Source organism: Protopterus annectens, chromosome 8.part0, assembly GCF_019279795.1.
Source record: "Protopterus annectens isolate FY-2018-M chromosome 8.part0, PAN1.0, whole genome shotgun sequence".
Lineage (NCBI taxonomy): Eukaryota > Metazoa > Chordata > Ceratodontiformes > Protopteridae > Protopterus > Protopterus annectens.
In genome coordinates this window covers 1,192,071,062-1,192,088,905 of record NC_056741.1, presented here as the reverse complement: position 1 = coordinate 1,192,088,905, position 17,844 = coordinate 1,192,071,062, and the positions used below count along the sequence as shown (strand labels likewise).

General features: G+C 38.0%; 1 protein-coding gene across 2 annotated transcripts in view; it reads right to left on the bottom strand.

The window, feature by feature from the left end:
- LOC122809295 overlaps positions 1–17,844 on the bottom strand; it is a 328,407-nt gene that overhangs the window by 305,827 nt on the left and 4,736 nt on the right. For both annotated transcript variants that reach the window (XM_044080678.1, XM_044080677.1), the window contains exon 2: positions 11,788–12,000. The gene's annotated coding sequence lies outside the window, so the exon portion shown is untranslated. The remainder of the gene's footprint in view (positions 1–11,787; positions 12,001–17,844) is intronic.

Here is a 17,844-nt window from a genome sequence, read left to right as displayed (position 1 = left end):
GATTCACTAATGACAAGCCATATATTAGAGATAAAGTTCTTTAATAGAGCCATGTATCTGTATCCCGGGCCAGATCATGGTCAAATGAGGCCCTAGGCTAGGTAATAGGTCAGGGGCTCCCACACACAACAGCCCTTGCTCCCAACAGCCATTTCAGTGTCCCATTACTTAGTTATCTCTCCCCATTTACCATAAACACCATTAAAACCTTTCAATGTGCATACTCCTTTCTTCTTTACTTCTACAATAATTGCAGATATTTGGATTTAATTTAAAATTATTTCAAATTTTATAGCACAAACATGAATAGATATTTGTTAAACAAAACAATCTCGTCTCACAATTAAAAATAGACTTGGCATTAACTGTAAACATCTCTGTCCTTGAAACTCATATTAATCAAAATGGCATTGAAACCCACATTCAAAGAAAATCCATTTGGCCAGTGGAAGATTAAGTTTATCTTTGTGATGTTTTCAAACCATAAGTCCTTTGTACACAATTTTAAGACCATGCATTCATGCAAGTTGTTCTTTGAGTCACCTTCCTGATTGTATTAAATTATATTCTTTGTATAATACAGCACCGTTTGTTAGTGTGTGTTTTAAATTTATATTTTTGAACATTTTTCCAGTAAGCAACGAAACAAAACATGAACCAATAATGAAAAACTCCCTGTTTCAGAACATTTGAAATCATAAAAGGCCACTCAAGCTTCTATCATTACAATCCACCAATATCAGTCAATATGCACAATCTATGCATAAGTAAAAGTCATCTGAATATTTCCTCATTAAAGAGATCTCTAGCTAATGAAGACGTTGCTGCTAGAAAAAAACTTTATATTTCAGTGTTTCATCCTACAAATGTAGTACCTGCAACAAAAAAAAATATAAGCTGGTAATATTGCAAAAGGAAATGGATGGCAAACTGACAAAAGGTTCACTGTTACTAGACATCTTATCCAGAGGATGACACACCCAGGATTGCAGCACTACCACCACCTCGTAAAGCACACACAATATCAGCTATCCATCTATATGGTATGGGAGTAAAACACACAGTCTTCTGTATCAAAAGCAAACATATTACCAGTTGTATTACTAACACAGCTTTAAAATTCTATTGCACAGTAGATAACCATTTGCTAAACAAAACAGTTGCACAGTGAAAATAGACTTAGCATGAGCGACAATAAACTTCCTTTCCCTTGGCGCTCATAATTCCTTGAAAATGCACTGAGGTAGTTGGTGTCATACCTCTCAGCTGCCCAGATGTTTGCAGAATGTCCAGATTTTTGCCTTATATTTTTGGTCTGCTCCTCTTAAAATGCTTTTTTTTTCTGGCAAACACCACAGGATTGAAGTAATTAAATAATGACATACATTTCAGTTTCAGATTTCATATCCTTCAGAAAATGCAAGCTGACTCAAAACATGTTATTCTAACAACATTCTAAGTTTATAAGAGCAATATGTGAAATCTGTCCCTAATTTTGAGACTTTGTCCCTCCATTATTTATGACTTTGTCAAGATTTCTTGTGTTAAGAAGTTGAAAGTTATGCTGGTGTAGAGGATTTAGGCTCACATCTTCTGTAACCAATGTACAGGGTTTGGACTTAGATAAATTAACTAACCTGTCATTCTTAACTAGGGCATTTTTAGACACACACCCACACACAGTAACAGGAAGAATAACTACTGATATTTGTCGCTTATCTCAAAATTATCAGGACCATTCTGTACATGATGTGGAAAAAAAGCAAGAACAGGTGTGTGTGTGTGTGTGTGTGTGTGTGTGTGTGTGTGTGTGTGTGTGTGTGTGTGTGTGTGTGTGTGTTGATTCATGGAGGGATGTAAATCTGTGATGCATATGCTGACTCTTACTGTGTCCTCCTTACTGTTTCCCTCCTGGCCTGCTAATTGTTTCTTGTGGTAATTGCCATTTCCTTGCCCATCCTGCTCCATTTCGCCTTTGCTACACTCTGGCTCACTCCACTCTTTTTCCTCCCCTCACTCCCACCCACCCCCATATAATTTCTTTTATACCTAACCATCTAATTATTGTCCCCCAAACTCCAGCCCTTCCTTTCTGCTAGAACATACTGAACACCTTAGTCCCCCCCTACTTATCACTTCATAGTTTAGCCTCCTGCATATCCTCCTGCTTTCTACCTATGTCCTACTCCCCCTGCAGGTTGTTTCATCTAAAGTTTACTTCAGCTCTCTAACAGGTCCAACAACTTATCATTCCAAGTCCCTTACTCACTCCTTACTCCATCCCAATCCTACCCCCCAGGCCATGGCTACTGCAACCCTCTCTATTCTCCTCTTGCCTCCATTACTTCTCCTTCTCATTCTTACATATTATACTACTCCACTGCCACCTGTTCATAGAGATCCCACTAATCCCCATACGAAAAGCTTCTCATCTCTGCAGTACTCTATTACAATCTCCTCATGTATCTTTTCCATGAACATCCCTCTGCCTAAAATTACAATTCCTCCCCATCACTCTTTAGCATCTAAAAACCAAGACTAAATACTTGACCTATAACCCACTTAAATTCAAACTTTACCAGCTCCTTGTAGCCCTGCTTCTATCAGGAGACATTCATCCAAATCCCGGGCCCATCCATCACCTCAACATGAATAATTCTACCACGCCCTTCTTAATAAACTCATCTTCTCCAAACAAACATGTTTCCTTTTACTCTATGAACACCCATAGTATTCTAAACAAAGTTAGGGAAATCCATGCCTGGATATCCATCCACACCCCTGATGTCATCACCCTAACAGAAAATTGACTAAAACCCCAAACCTCTGATAAAGACATTCTTCACCCTAGTTATAATATACTCCACTTAAATCACAAAACAAAAAAGAGGGTGAAGTAGCCATCCTCTACTCCAGCCATCACACTCTTACAAGTCTTTTGAAACCAATCCCATCCTTTTCTCCTGCTGAACTACTGACAGCTAACCTTAAAATCAATGACCACACCACTATCACAGTAGCAGCCATCTATATTCCTCCAGAAGACAACGTTCCTCTGCTCGACAATATTCTCTCATACTTTTCTCAACACATCCCCAATGACACTATCCTCCTTGGGGATGTCAACATTAACTGGTTAACTCTCAGTAATCCAAACTCTAATACTCATATTAATTTATATGGCTTTACTCAGCTAATCTCCCAACCTACTCATACAAACAACTCTTACACATCTAGTACTCTTATTGACTAGGTACTTGCATTCAATCCTTACAAATATCATAACCCTGAAACCCTACCAAACATCTTGAGCAATTACTCACCTATAAAAGTGCTTAGGTTCACTCTCCACTTCTTAAAACCTCCTGGATTTATTACCTGTTGCAAACTCTCTCACTTCAATCCAGAAACCTTTAATGCCCTTCTATCTAAAATAAACTGGAATTTTCTTACCCAACTCCCACTAGAAGAAGCAGTCCTAACTTTCAACTCTACCTTCCTTAGCATCTTAGATTCACTTGTTACCCCTCTCAAAGTCTGAATTAAGTCCAACATATCTCCATGGCTATCAAAAGCCACTGATACCCTTATGATTACTAGAGGCAGATTATGGAAAAAATGGTCACAAACTAAGCTCCCTGCAGACTTGCAAAAATATAAAGAACTCAGAAATCTGACAAAAAACACATAAACAAAGATAAAAAGGACTTCTATAACAAACCTCACACAGCCCAAAGATCTACTCCTAAAAATTCTGGAACTCTATTAACCAAATATTACATCTCGGTAATCCTAGATCCCCTAATCCATGCCCAGACAGGACACCTGAAGAAACCGCCACTGTCTTCAATACCTATTTTATCGATTCAATATCTAAGCTACTCAACCCTAACCCAAACTCCTCTACTACTAACATCTCCAACTTTTCTGAACCTACTCCTAATACTATCTTCTCAAATACCTTCTCCCTCAAACCTGTACATGCGAGCTTCATCAAAACTCTACTCTCTAAATTAAAACCATGCTCAGCATCAGCTGACAATATTCATTCCACTTTTCTTCTACTGGCAGCTGACTCTCTGGCTCTCCCTGTATCTATTCTATTTAATCAGTCTGTCTCTGACTCTAAAGTCCCTGCCATCTGGAAACAATTCTACACTCTACCTAGACACAAAGGAGGTAATTCCTCTGATATCTCCAACTTTACACCTATTGCAATCCTTTCCTCTCTCTCTAAAGTACTAGAAAAATGTATTCATAAGTTATGCAATATCTAATACAGGAAAATCTGCTTACACCCACTCAACATGGCTTCAGACCCAAACATAGCACCACTACAGCTTTATTATCCTTCCTCAACACTATCTCTATAGCCTTGAATGACTGTAAACTTATTTCTTGCCTATTTTCGGACCTCTCAAAAGCTTTTGACACTGTCTCACACTCTCTTCTGCTGCACAAACTGCATAACCTCAACTTCTCCTCTGATACTGTTGCATGGTTCTCCAGCTACCTCACTGATAGATCACAATCAGTGAGATGTCACTCTGCACTCTTCACTCCTCTCCCTGTACAAATGGGTGTACCTCAAGGGTCTATCCTAGGGCCTTTACTTTTTAATATCTTTACTAATCAGCTCTATTCTTCCTGTCCTCAGTAATCCTTAGTGCAATAAGGAGATGACTCTACAGTCATCATCACAGCCAACTTTCCCTCTAAACTCTTCTCAGCTACTCAGGCATCTTTTGACTTAGTCGAAACATGGCTCTTCAACAACCAGCTTATTCTTAACCCTAAAAAACAAAGCTGTTACTCTTCCTACCTAAAAAAATCAACAATATTAAACCTTCCTTCTCTATGCAGTCCCTTAATAACACTCCCATTCAGGTAGAATCCAGCACTAAGCTCTTAGGTATCACCATCAATGATCAGCTTAAATTTGACTTACATGTTAATAACTGTATCAAAAAGACTCATTCAAAACTAGGGCTCCTTTAACATAAGAAATTCCTTACCTCTGAACCAAGGTTACTCTCTCTTTTACCTACCTTCTACCCAGACTAATGTACAACTCTCAAATTCTCACAAATCTTAACTCAACACTCCTGACAAAACTTGAATCTACCGACAACAAGGTAGCTAGATTTGCTGCCCAACAAACCTAGAATTCCCATCACTGTCTCTCTCTCAAACACCTAAACTGACTTGAATTATCCCCACCAGCTTCTTCTCTCTCAGCTCCAGATCATCTATTCTATCGTATACCAGCCTTCCTACTGCCCAGCACTATCCCCTCTCATCTCCCATTATTCTCCCTCCAGACCTCTCCAAAGCTCTAACCAAGACCTACTACACATCTACAAACCCAAGTCTAAATCTGGACATAATATGTACAGCTATCACTCCACTATTGCCTGGAATAGGCTTTCACTAGAAATCAGGACCCTTACACACCCTAAACAATTTAAGACAGCCACCAAAGAGCACTTTAAAAGTCACTGGTCCTGCCACTGCACTGTCCCTCCTTAAACATCCCGTACTTCCCATACCTTAATCTACCTCCTGCCTACTCACTCTTCTTCCTAGCTCTCTCTAATCTTCCTTGACTACTCTTTCTACTGTCTTCTAAACCCTATAAAGCTAATCACCTCAGAGAAACATTCTATAGTAATTGTTCTACCTTCATGCAACTACATTATGATAAAACTGGGTTTTTGTAACCACTTACTCCAAAAACTATATTCATCTTAATGACATATTATTGTTTCTTTCTCTACATCTTGAAAGAGCTTCGATACACTCCTGATTATCGACACTGTATAACATTACGTTGCTACTTAATGCCTTGTAATAATCCTGTAACACTGATGTTTAATGCTAATGTATAATGAAAATGGTATAATATGTTGGAGTGTTTCTCCCCAGGCCTCCGCTGAAAAAGGGCTCTTCAGCTCAATTGGACAAACTCGGCCAACAGATGCAAAATAAATAAATAGATAATAATAAAACATGGTGCCCTTAAAGAAAACATAGATATATATTTATACATATATATATATATATATATATATATATATATATATATTTTTTTTTTTTTTTTTTTTTTTTTAATTGAAAACTAAATGTTATGGCAGCCCCTTCTGTTGAGAGGGCCCCTCCCAGCCAGCAGGCTCTAGACAGCTGCCTAAGTCACCTAGTAATCGGTCCAGGGCTGTTTGTATCCAGAACGGATAGCAATACCACCCAGTGGGACCTTGATCCTATGGTAGAAAAATTTAAATTTGGGACTGTTCAAGACAGATACATCTGCTCCTTACAAATACGTGTCCTAGAAGACAATTCTTCTAGTAACTATAGTATCACCCTGAAGGGTTTCTGAGTTGTAGGTCTTAATTTGCAGGGAACGCATCACAGATTTTTTCAGAGAGATAGGATGAGCATGAGGACCAACCCTTCTTTCATTTCCAAGATGGTCCAAGTGATCTCCCTTAACTCTTTCATACTGAACCTGACTGGAATTTTTTACTTCCTGATACCTGCTTGGACAGATTTGGCCTGAACTAAAATTCTGAGAATGCAGTTTTCCAAATTACCTGCAAAAACATGTTTATATCTTAAAAACTATACAATTTACAAGAAAGCTAAAATGGAAAGTTATTCAGCAGACCCTCCTCTTCACGATGGCACAATATATCGAGCAGACATAACTGTAATTTTATACTGAACAAGTGATTAGGTAATATGCACAGTTTATTATAATTATACCAGAAACTATAAATAGCTAACTATAGTAGATAGACACTATCTGTCAGTGTGGCCAGATACGATCTTAAATTTGCTGTTACTCCATTTTTTGTGATACTTGCATAATTAAGATTTGTTTTTATATTTTCAAATTTCACGGATAAATACATGAACATATTTGCAAAACAATGCTAGTTAGACACCAAGTATCAGTGTAAATTGTTGTCCAGCATGTGCTTTCATTTGCTACCACAGAGAACCACATAAACACATTCTGGTTCAGGTTATTAATAGAATTATTAACATATGGTATGCATTCATAATATTTCTAGAAAATAATTAGTATTTTCCCCAGTACAAAGTACACTATTTGTCTAAGGAGCCATTCCTAACCTCCATGGTAACTGGGCATGTGAAATAATTTCCAGAATGTGTCCAGGTTAATAGTGCCTGAGATATGTACATAAATATGATATTTATGCTTATAAACATATTTTGCTTGTAAACATTGTATAAATAGCTGCATATTGGAAATGGACCAACAGTAGGTGTCACTGACAACTTTTGCAGCATTATATACTTTTAAATTTGATAAAATGAATAATATGGCACATACAGTTTAGCATAAAAAGAAATTATACTTCATCACTGTATTTGGATCAACAGGCAGTCATGACCTGTGTACTGAGCTGTTTTGTTTAATACTGTTCCACCATAGTATAACATGGACACTGCCTGAGATACTGGCATAAATATAATGTTTATGCATATCTGCATACATTGCTGCCACAAAAAGTACAAAAATCTGCAAAGTGGCTATTGTCATGCAAATTTGTACGGCATTTTGCAAACTTTAAAATAATACCACACAGTTCCATTATCTCTGCCATGCTCAAATTATTAACGTCAGTATACACATACACACACACACACACACACACACACACACACACACACACACACACACACACACACACACACACACACACACACACACACACACACACACACACACACACATACATACACATCCACACACACACACACACACACACACACACACACACACACACACACACACACACACACACACACACACACTTTCTTATTACAGAAACATTTTGAGAGAAACAGTTTTTTAGCATTAGCATGCATGCATATTCTGAAAGATATGCTGTGTGAAATGCAAGTCTGTTACTTTTTATTGATGACAATACTTAGTGACTTGCTAGATGGATAAGTCTGAAACCCAAGAGGATGCCATTATTTAGAGACTGTAATCCTCACAGATCTGCTTGAAAATCAGTCATTTATGAGGAACAGACAAAACATGTGAGGCAAGATCAGATATATTGATGAGTTATGGGTCACAAACATGTATATACATGCATAACTTCACACTCATGCACTTCATAATTAAGGAACAAAATTAACATTTGGTCTTTGAGAATAACAGCTTTTGCAAAATCAAGAATATTTTAAAAAACACACATATAAGCAAATAACAAATGCATATACATCTATATCTAGCTATATATATTTATATTATATATATATATATATATATATATATATATATATATATATATATATATATATATATATAAATATATATATATATATGGGTCTAATTCACATAACCGAACACTCAAATGTTTGAAATTCATATGGCCGAGACCATATGATCGAACATTTGAACGTTCGAAAATGTGAACTAGACCCGTAAAAATAAAAAAACACACATTAAAGTCTGTATAGCAGGGGGGCTTTGCCCCCCTGCACCCCCCACATCCCCGTACTTAAATATACCAACTCTGAGATCGCACTACAGGGAGAACAAGGGAAATCTCTTGGTCTGCACTGTATGCGATTTCCCGATCAGAACGTCGGTATTTCAAAACTTCGAACATATGGTCTGCGATCATATGGGTTTCAAGGATTTGAATTTCGGCATTCTGAAGGGGACCCATGTATATATATATATATATATATATATATATATATATATATATATATATATATATATATATATATATATATATATTCGGAGGCAGTAAATAAAAATCTGAAAAGCAATAGAGACCTCCAAAGCAGACATCCAAGCAACCTCCACCCCCCCCCCACACAAACCATGAAACACATACTACACAAAACCAGTGTGCCGTGCAATCACAGCCCTTAAGGCAAAATAACATACCCAACACACTAGTAATAGGTGACTCTATAGTCAGGCACCCTGACGTCCCACTCACTAGGCTGAACAAGGAGAAGGTCACTGTTAGCTGCCTGTCAGGTGCCAGGATCCGCCACATAACACAAGCACTGAGGTCACTGCAGAACAAGTACAAATACAACTCTGTCATTGTCCATGTTGGTGTGAATGACCTGAGCCATACCTCACTGGACTACATGAAAAGAGACATGGAAGAGCCCTCTGATCACGTAGCCCAGGCCGGTATGACCCTGACCCTGAGTAGTATCTTGCCCTCACCAAGAATGATACCACGATATAAAGAAAAAAATTATCAATTTTAACAATTGGCTAAGCTTCTGGTGTCATTCAAAGGGGATCCAGTACCGTAAATAGCACAAGTACCAAAAAACTGAGGGTAATGTTACTCAATGCCAGAAGTCTAAACCTCAAAATACACACACTCGAGGCACTTAATTAATGTTTTAGCCCCTTCCTTTTTAAATATATAATAAATTCTTCCCTATTATTTAACCCTGAAGGGAAACAGGCATTTTTCAGCAATGAACTTCTAGTTAGCAAAATATTAGTACAGGTCCCAGGGAGGTTTACATGCAAAGCAAAAAATGTAGTTTATTTATTAATTTGTTTAGAATGTAGATCATTTTATGTGGGGAGAACAAAGAGAGAACTATACAGAAGAATTTATGAACATAATTATGCTATCACCCATGCAGATACAAAAAATGCTATGAGTAAACATTATGTTGAGAAAAAATGTAAAGTTAATTTCAGATGTATGGTTTTAGAAGCTCTACACCTTAATGTCAACATAGTGAATGTTGAGGAAGAATTGGGATGGTTGGAATATTGTTGGCAAGTGAAATTAAATGCATGTTTCCCTCCAGGGTTAAATAATAGGGAAAAATGTATTATGCATTTAAAAAGGAAGGGGCTAAAACTTTAATTTAGTCAGTTTTTGATAGTTGTAGATAGTTTTAGATATATTTAGTGAAATGTTTTATGACATTGTGTTTTTAAACTGTTAATTGGCTAACTAGCCATTTAAGTATAAATGCATGTTTTGTATTTACAAAGCCATAGTCTGAAGAAGTCTCTAAGGGAAGAGACGAAAGCGCTCACTATTGGCTTTTGGATTTAAACCATTGGCTTTTGGATTCAATAAAGCTACTGTTTCTGTGCTGACACAGCATTTTATTTTATTTTTACTTTTTGGAGTTATTTGCCTGCTGCTATCTTGTGGATTAAAAGCAAATTCTGTCAGGGTTGCTGCCATGACAGCAGCCTTTTTCAGGACTGACTCTACACAGATTGTCTATGAGACCACTACATGGTCATATGTCCACACATTTTCCAAACTTATAAGCTTCTCTTTCAGTCCATAACAGGGCAGGTTTTGGCATCACCATCCTACAGGGCATTCTCTAAGATTCACCTCCTAGAACCAATAATGCTTTGGTAATTCAGTTCCCAGAACTGATAATGCTTTGGAAATCTTTAGTATGTTGTGAGTAATACTGAAGGTGTGATCTGTTTGATGAAGATAATACAGTGGTTTACACTCACCATAGTGGTAGATGCTTGAGTTAGATCATTGTTACAGTTCTAGCTCTCTTTATCCATCCCCATATATAGTCCTTCTCTCACTTTCTGTCATGCTAAACAAGAGAGACAAATGTAAGGGAAAGGACTTTCACTAGATCACTCTTAGCTTGAGACAGGTGACTAGAAAAGTGGGGACATGCTGCTGCAGTTTAGAATGGTTAATTCTTCTTTTGACTCAGGAAAAGCAGGCAAGAGCTGCTTCCTGAACAGACAGAAAAGAACAGAAGACAACATCAGCTGACTGTATCCTTTATCCAGGACAGAGCCCTGCATCCCTGTGTAAGGGAGGTCTCCTCAAAGACTATAATGTACATGTAGTTCTGAGAGCCTGGCCAGTCAGTGTGATGCCATCTGCAGCTGAGTTCCATATACAGTAGGTACCATTACAATAGAGATCCTACCCAAACATCCAGTATTATGGTACACATACTCCTACAACTGTTCTTTTAGAAATAATACATCTCAAAATGACTGACTGAGATCAAGAAACACTGATCATGATGCTTTCAGAAATTCTGTGGTATTCAAAGAACTGTCAAAACAGAGATCCATACAGGTGTCCCAGAAGATATTTCCTAATGTTGTTGTTAAATCAATGAGTCCTGATGTACTGTGAAATGAGTACCAGATGAAGAGATTCCTAGTACTTTAGCATCAGCTAGACAAATGACAGTTTGAGATATTATTCAGAAAATTTTATATACAGTCAGTTCAGGAACTTAAATACCAGAAATTAAAACCAAGAATTGTAATGCCAGCTTGAAAATGTTAAACATAAAATGACTATTAAAAAAACTATAGTGATATTGTGTGTTGGAAAATAAGACTGTATACTTCAATTATTTGAATGGCAGTGCTACACAAAATCCTAGAGTGAAGGGATAATTTTATATGTATGTTAATGAATTGCTTCTTTGAGACATCTTTATTCCTGTAGGCTGTTTAAATGAAGGTATCTCAGAAGTAAGGGAAACATATTTTGTTTCCTAACTGAGATGAGTATTAGATGTGCATGTGCTTTTAAAGAATAGGAAATGTAAGTGTGTTGAGTGTCCGATGCATGCCATGTGTTTTTTCTTTATTGTACACTATTGAAATGTCTGAAATGTAAACTGATAGACATGGCAGCACTACAGTATCCATGGTATTATTTCATATTGATGAATGTAATAGTTTTTATTCTTTATTAAAGATATCAGCAAGCAGTTGTGAATAAAAGTACATACTGTGGATATCTGTCGATGGCTGGCACTTTGTACTCCTTTTGCTGATATGTTTTTTTGGTTCAGCAGCTGGTGTCTCCTGTTCAGAATGCACTTTGGGTACTAACGCAGGTTTGAAGGAACCAGTATAGACCTGTCTGCCAGCACTGGGCCAAGCTTTTACATTGGAGGCATCTAAACTCGTGTACAATTTTGCTTCGGAGCCACTGAATTTATCTGAAATTAGAAATATTAAGACAACATGAGAAAAAAATAACGTTGGTGTGTACTTTTGCCAGTTTGTAGCTTCCTAGGATATTACTTCTTTTCCAGTCATCAAGAAGTAGCAACAGAAAAATCCAAACGAATCCTGGAAAAACAACCCTACAAATCATACCTGTTATTTTTTGTGGTAAGAAACTACAAACATAAAGGATTTTTATCAGTTAGTCTAGCTAACAGAAATTTGCATTCTTGATCAATCAGAAAATAACAGCGAAATACAGGGCACTGTGTGTGTGTGTGTGTGTGTGTGTGTGTGTGTGTGTGTGTGTGTGTGTGTGTGTGTGTGTGTGTGTTAAGTACATGTGAGTGCTCACATATGCTTTGTGGGTAAAGCACTGTATTCTCTGCAATAACATTAATACATTTATTTTAAACATTACAGAAGTACCTGCAGTGGTGGTGCTGCGGTAGCGTTGTCACCTCACAGTAAGACACTGTCCAGTTCGATTCTCAGCTATGGCGTTTTCTGTGTGGAGACATGCGTGAATGGGCGTACATTCGTTGAAGGTTATGTGTCAGGGCTCGTATCTCGGCATGTAAAAATCAACTACCAATCATTAGCGGACCAGAGTTATGCTGTGGCGACCCCTAACTGGGAAAAGCTGAAAGACATAACAACAACATTCATAAAAGTAAGAATGACTTATATCTGACTAAGGTACAATTCTAGAATAGGTAGATAACAATTTCAGTTACTTTTATATCTAAAATAATTATTTAGATATTTTTGAGAAGCGTCATCTGTATATTTTATAAATGTGTTGAACACATATGCAGCTTGCCTTAAATGTCACAATCCACTTTATCTTAGAAAGAGTGGTCTTCAAGACAGGCGTATTTTACTAAGTATAGCACTAAAAGTGATATACAGTAGTAGTGAAAGTGTTATACTCGATTATACTGATGTGTTATAAATTGTGCAAAATGTCTAGTCATCAGGATGAATCACCTGTAGGAAAACATTACAATGGAAGCTTTATTTATTTATTTATTTATGTATTTAAATTTGTTGACCGGGAGTGTCCGACTGGATGCAGGTCAATTTTCAGAGGAGGCCCGGGGAGAAAGCTCCACAGTAAAATAAACAGACAGTAGTTACATTGGATTACATAGCGATTAACAATTTAACAGATAAATTACTTACAACATATTTACATATGAAGAACATAGTACATCAGTAGGCAACTAGAATCTTTATCTGTGAAGTACATAACAGGCATTAACAAATGTAACAATGAGAAGTTCCTGCTGTATAATAAGTACTAGGCTTATGAGCATTTGAGCTTGCTATCATCAAGGTAGTTAGTGGAGATGAAAGAAAGGTAGTAGTTGGATGGGGTGGATGATATTAGAGTGGTAGTTGCAAGGGCATAGCCAGCATGATTTTAGGTGCACTTTTAATAAAGTTTTGAAGTTGGTGCATGATGGTACGGAGGTAATTGTGGGTGGGAGTGAGTTCCATAATTTGGCTATGGCACAAGAGAATAGTGCTTCACCAGCAGAGTTATTGGCTTTAGTGATCTGCAAGTGATTTTTGTTGCTGGATCTTAGTGGTCTGGTGGTGCGATAGGGTTGGAGTAGATTCTGGAGGGATGGGACATTTAGTGGATGGTTTACTAGTTTGTGGGCAAGTGAGAGTTGATACCACTGAAGGAGGTGAGGGAGTTCAAGCCAGCCCAGTTCAGCAAGTGAGAGACAGTGGTGACTATGGTAGGATGCCCCTGTGGCGAATTTGGTGATTTTGTTGTAGCAGGTCTCTAGCTTGTTTAGATCACATTGCCTTAGGTTGGTATATACTGGAGAGGCATAAAGTAGGGTGGAGATAAGGTGGGAATTTGCTATTGAAATCTTTGCTGCTTTGGTGAGAAATTGTTTATTTCTGTATAATGCTCCTAGTTTTTGTGGACTTTTTTTATGGTCATGGATATGTGAATGTCAAATTTTAGTTTATTGTCTAGTTCCACTCCTAGCAATTTGGTGTGTTTAGTTGGGTATATAGTGGTGTTGTCTTTTGCTGTGATGTTAAAGTGAGAGTTGTTTTGAGTATGTTTGGTGGGTTGGAAGATGAGTAGTTTAGTTTTGTTTGGGTTGAGTATTAATTGGGCATCGGATAATCATGTTTCAACAGAGGAAAAGGCTTCCTATGTGACTTTTTGCAGTTTGGGTAGGGACTGGGCTGAGCAGATGATGGTTGAGTCATCTGCATATTAGATGAGTGTGCCATGTTTGGTGGCAGAGGCTAGATTATTGGTGTAAACAGAGAAAAGTAGGGGTCCAAGGATGGATCCTTGGGGAACCCCTATGGAGACAGGTAGTTGGGGAGATATGTCATTCTGCCATACAACGGATTGTTGGCGGTCAGACAGGTAACTGTGAAACCAGTTGGTGACTGATTGTGAGAAGGATAGGTTATTGAGGACAGAGATAAGTTGTTTGTGTGGGACCATGTCAAATGCTTTAGATAGGTCTAGGAAAGTAGCAGAGGAGAGATAGCCATTGTTTTTATGCTGAAGGATAGTGTTAGTAAAGGAGAGTAAGGCAGTGGTGGTGCTATGGTTTGGTCGGAAACCATGCTGAGTACTAGAAAGGAGGTTGTTAGTAAGGAGGTAGTGTGAGACCTGAGAGTGTATGCATCTCTCTAGTATTTTGGAGAGTGGAGAGAGAATAGCTATGGGGTGGTAATTGGTTAGTTCTGCAGAGGGTCTGCCTTTGTGGAGGAATTATATGTGAGACTTTCCACAATGTGGGAACGTAACTTTCTGACAGAGATCAGTTAATCAAGATGGATACTGGGTAGGCCAGAGCATCAGCTGCGATTTGTAGGTATTCACTTGGGAGGTTGTCTGCTGCTAATTTGGTGGGTTTAAGTTTAGTTAAGAGTTTTTATGTTGGAGGTAGGTACAGGAGAAAAAGAGAAGGAGTGGGAGATTACTAGTTGAAGGTGTGGGTTGGAGGGGAGGGAGGTTGTGTTGTTTAGCTAGTGATAGTATGGTTTGGGTGAAGTGTGTGTTGAATGAGGTAGCAATATTTTCTGAGGAGTGAGGGATGTTAGGAGGAGGGGTACTGACTTTACCTGGGTGGAGGATGGAGTTTATGGAGGACTAGAACTGTTTGGGGCTGTGTTGTGAGGAGTCTAGGGCAGACTGGTAGTATTGGAATTTGTCCCGTTTTATTAGCTTTTTGACTCTATTGCGTAGTTCTAGGAATTTCTGTCTAGCTGCGGGGGTTTTGGTTTTGCGCCAGTGCTCCCAGGCTTTATCCCTGTTTTTCATTTCTGACTTAGTGGTTTAGCTTGGTACAGGTATTTTTTGAGTAGGAATGTTGGGGAGTGATCACTGAGGCTAACTGATAAGCAGCCTGTTATATATGACTGGCGGCTCTTACTGACTAGTATCCAATCCAGGGTAGTGTGCTTGCTGGAGTTTTTATTTATCCTGGTTGGTGACTGGACTAGTTGGGTGAAGCCATGAAGGTGTACATGATGGGTTGGATTGTTGCCAGAACAGGATTGCCAGTCAATATTGAAATCACCTAAGATGATAGTTTCTTGGGGGAGATGGTGGGTAGACCAGCTGAGGAGGTTCTCTAGTGGAGGGATGTTTTGGCCAGGTGGGAAGTAGCATCCGATTATGTTGATGGTTTTGTTTTGGTTAATTTTGAGGTTGGTATATATTATTTCTTCATTGCCTATTTGTGGAGCTGATGATTTTAAGATCTGGATGTTTAGATGCTGTTTAAATATTATAGCTACATCACCTCCTTTTTTGTTTAGCCGGTCTACTCTTAGTATGCCATAATTTACTCTAATCTCATTACTCTCATTACTCTAATCTCATTACTCTCATTACTCTAATCTCATTACTCTCATTACTCTATTCTCATTACTCTCATTACTCTCATTACTCTAATCTCATTACTCTCATTACTCTAATCTCATTACTCTCATTACTCTAATCAAATTACTCTCATTACTTTAATCATGAGTAACCTAACCTATTATTGTAGGACTGTGAACAGAAATGAGAATAGAGCATACATTGTTGACAAAAGTAATGAAATCCTTGAGGACAGAATATCAATCAAGAATGAATGTTGTGCCAAGTATCCTATTATAATTCTCTAAAACTTTAAGTGAAAACTGTCATTGGGGTCCTAACATACAGCCTCATACATATGTCAAATCTATTGTTTCAGGACTTGTGCTCTCTCACTCTGGCATATGATTGAGATATAAGTAGGGACTGGTTTGTTCAAGAAAAGGTCAGGTCATGCATAGATAATACAAAACACTAAAGAGACATTTGCAGTATTTGTGCATACTGTATACCCAATGCAATGGCCTAAAGAAGCTTGGTAAAAATTAATTGTGATGCATCCAGAATGATACGGCAACCCTCCTGATATCACATCAGTGATGCAAAAATGCTGTTGGGGATATAATTTTGTTTGGAACAAGGATGTTTCATGCTATTTAATAATAAACAGTTCAAACACAATTTGGACAAAGTCATGCAGATTCCCTATTTCTTGAAGGTAATCATAATATGCTCCTTCCAGTTCCCTGCATTTTAGTGCAAACTGTTATAGGGGTTCTGACATTTAGCCTTATATAAAAGGTATGAAATGCATTGTTTCAGGGGACTTGTGCTTTCACAGTGTGGCATTATATGTGCTTAAGATATATGATCACTCATTAGGAAGCAGGGTGCAGCCAATGTTTGCTGGATTTGCATCAAGCATCACTGTTGGTCTGCATATCTGAGACTGGCTTGTTTATGGAAATGTCAGGTCTACACAGATAATGCAAAGCACTAAAGAAACATTTGCAGTATTTGTGCGTAATATATTTCCCAGTGTTGTCGTTTGGCTTTTCACGGTTAGGGGTTGCCACAGCAGAACTCCAGTCCGCTAATGATTGGCAGTCGATTTTTATGGTGCCAAGTTGCCAGCCCAACACCCAACCTTCAGCGAAGGCACACCCATTCACACATGCATGTCTTTCGGATGCCACTCAACCATGGGGAGGACATGCAGACTTCACACAGAAGGCACTCCAGCCAAGAATCGAACAAGAGAACCTCTTGCTGTGTGCTGTACCACCGCAGCATATAATATATTTCCCAATGCAATGACCTAAAAAAGCTTGCTAAAAAATCATTGTAATGCATCCAGACCAGTACATTAACCCCCCTGACATCATATCACTGATATACCATTTTTGGTAGATATAATTCTGTTTCCAATAAGAATGTCCCATGGCCTTTAATAATCAAAAGATCAAACACAGTTTTTAGCAAATCCTGCAGATTCACTGCTTCCTGAAACTAATGATAATATGCTAATTCCAGTTCCCTGTATTTCCTTCCCAATGAAGCAAATGTATAGCCACTCTGCTTATGTTGTTGTGTATGCTTCTCTAACCTTGGCTATCCACTCTACCCAAGCATGATACAGTGACCAAGTATCCATTCATCACTTTAACTTACCAGTGCACCATGTGTTGTACAGTTGCAGAGATGACAGCTGACTTAAATGACCAACTTGTTTTAAAAGGAAAAAAGTTATTACTCATCTAGTCAGCAGTCAAAGGCAGGAAGAATCTAGCCACCATTTTAATGTACACATTTGAATGAAGATTCTGCAAAGCCCTATAGCCTTTAGGGAAACAAAAAAAGCACATTGGATACTATTGCTAACATGAATGGCATACATAGATTAGAACAAACTATAAATGAAACGTTTCATTAGGTAGCAGGCCATCATTATTCAGGTAAAATTTAAAATCCTTGTAAATGA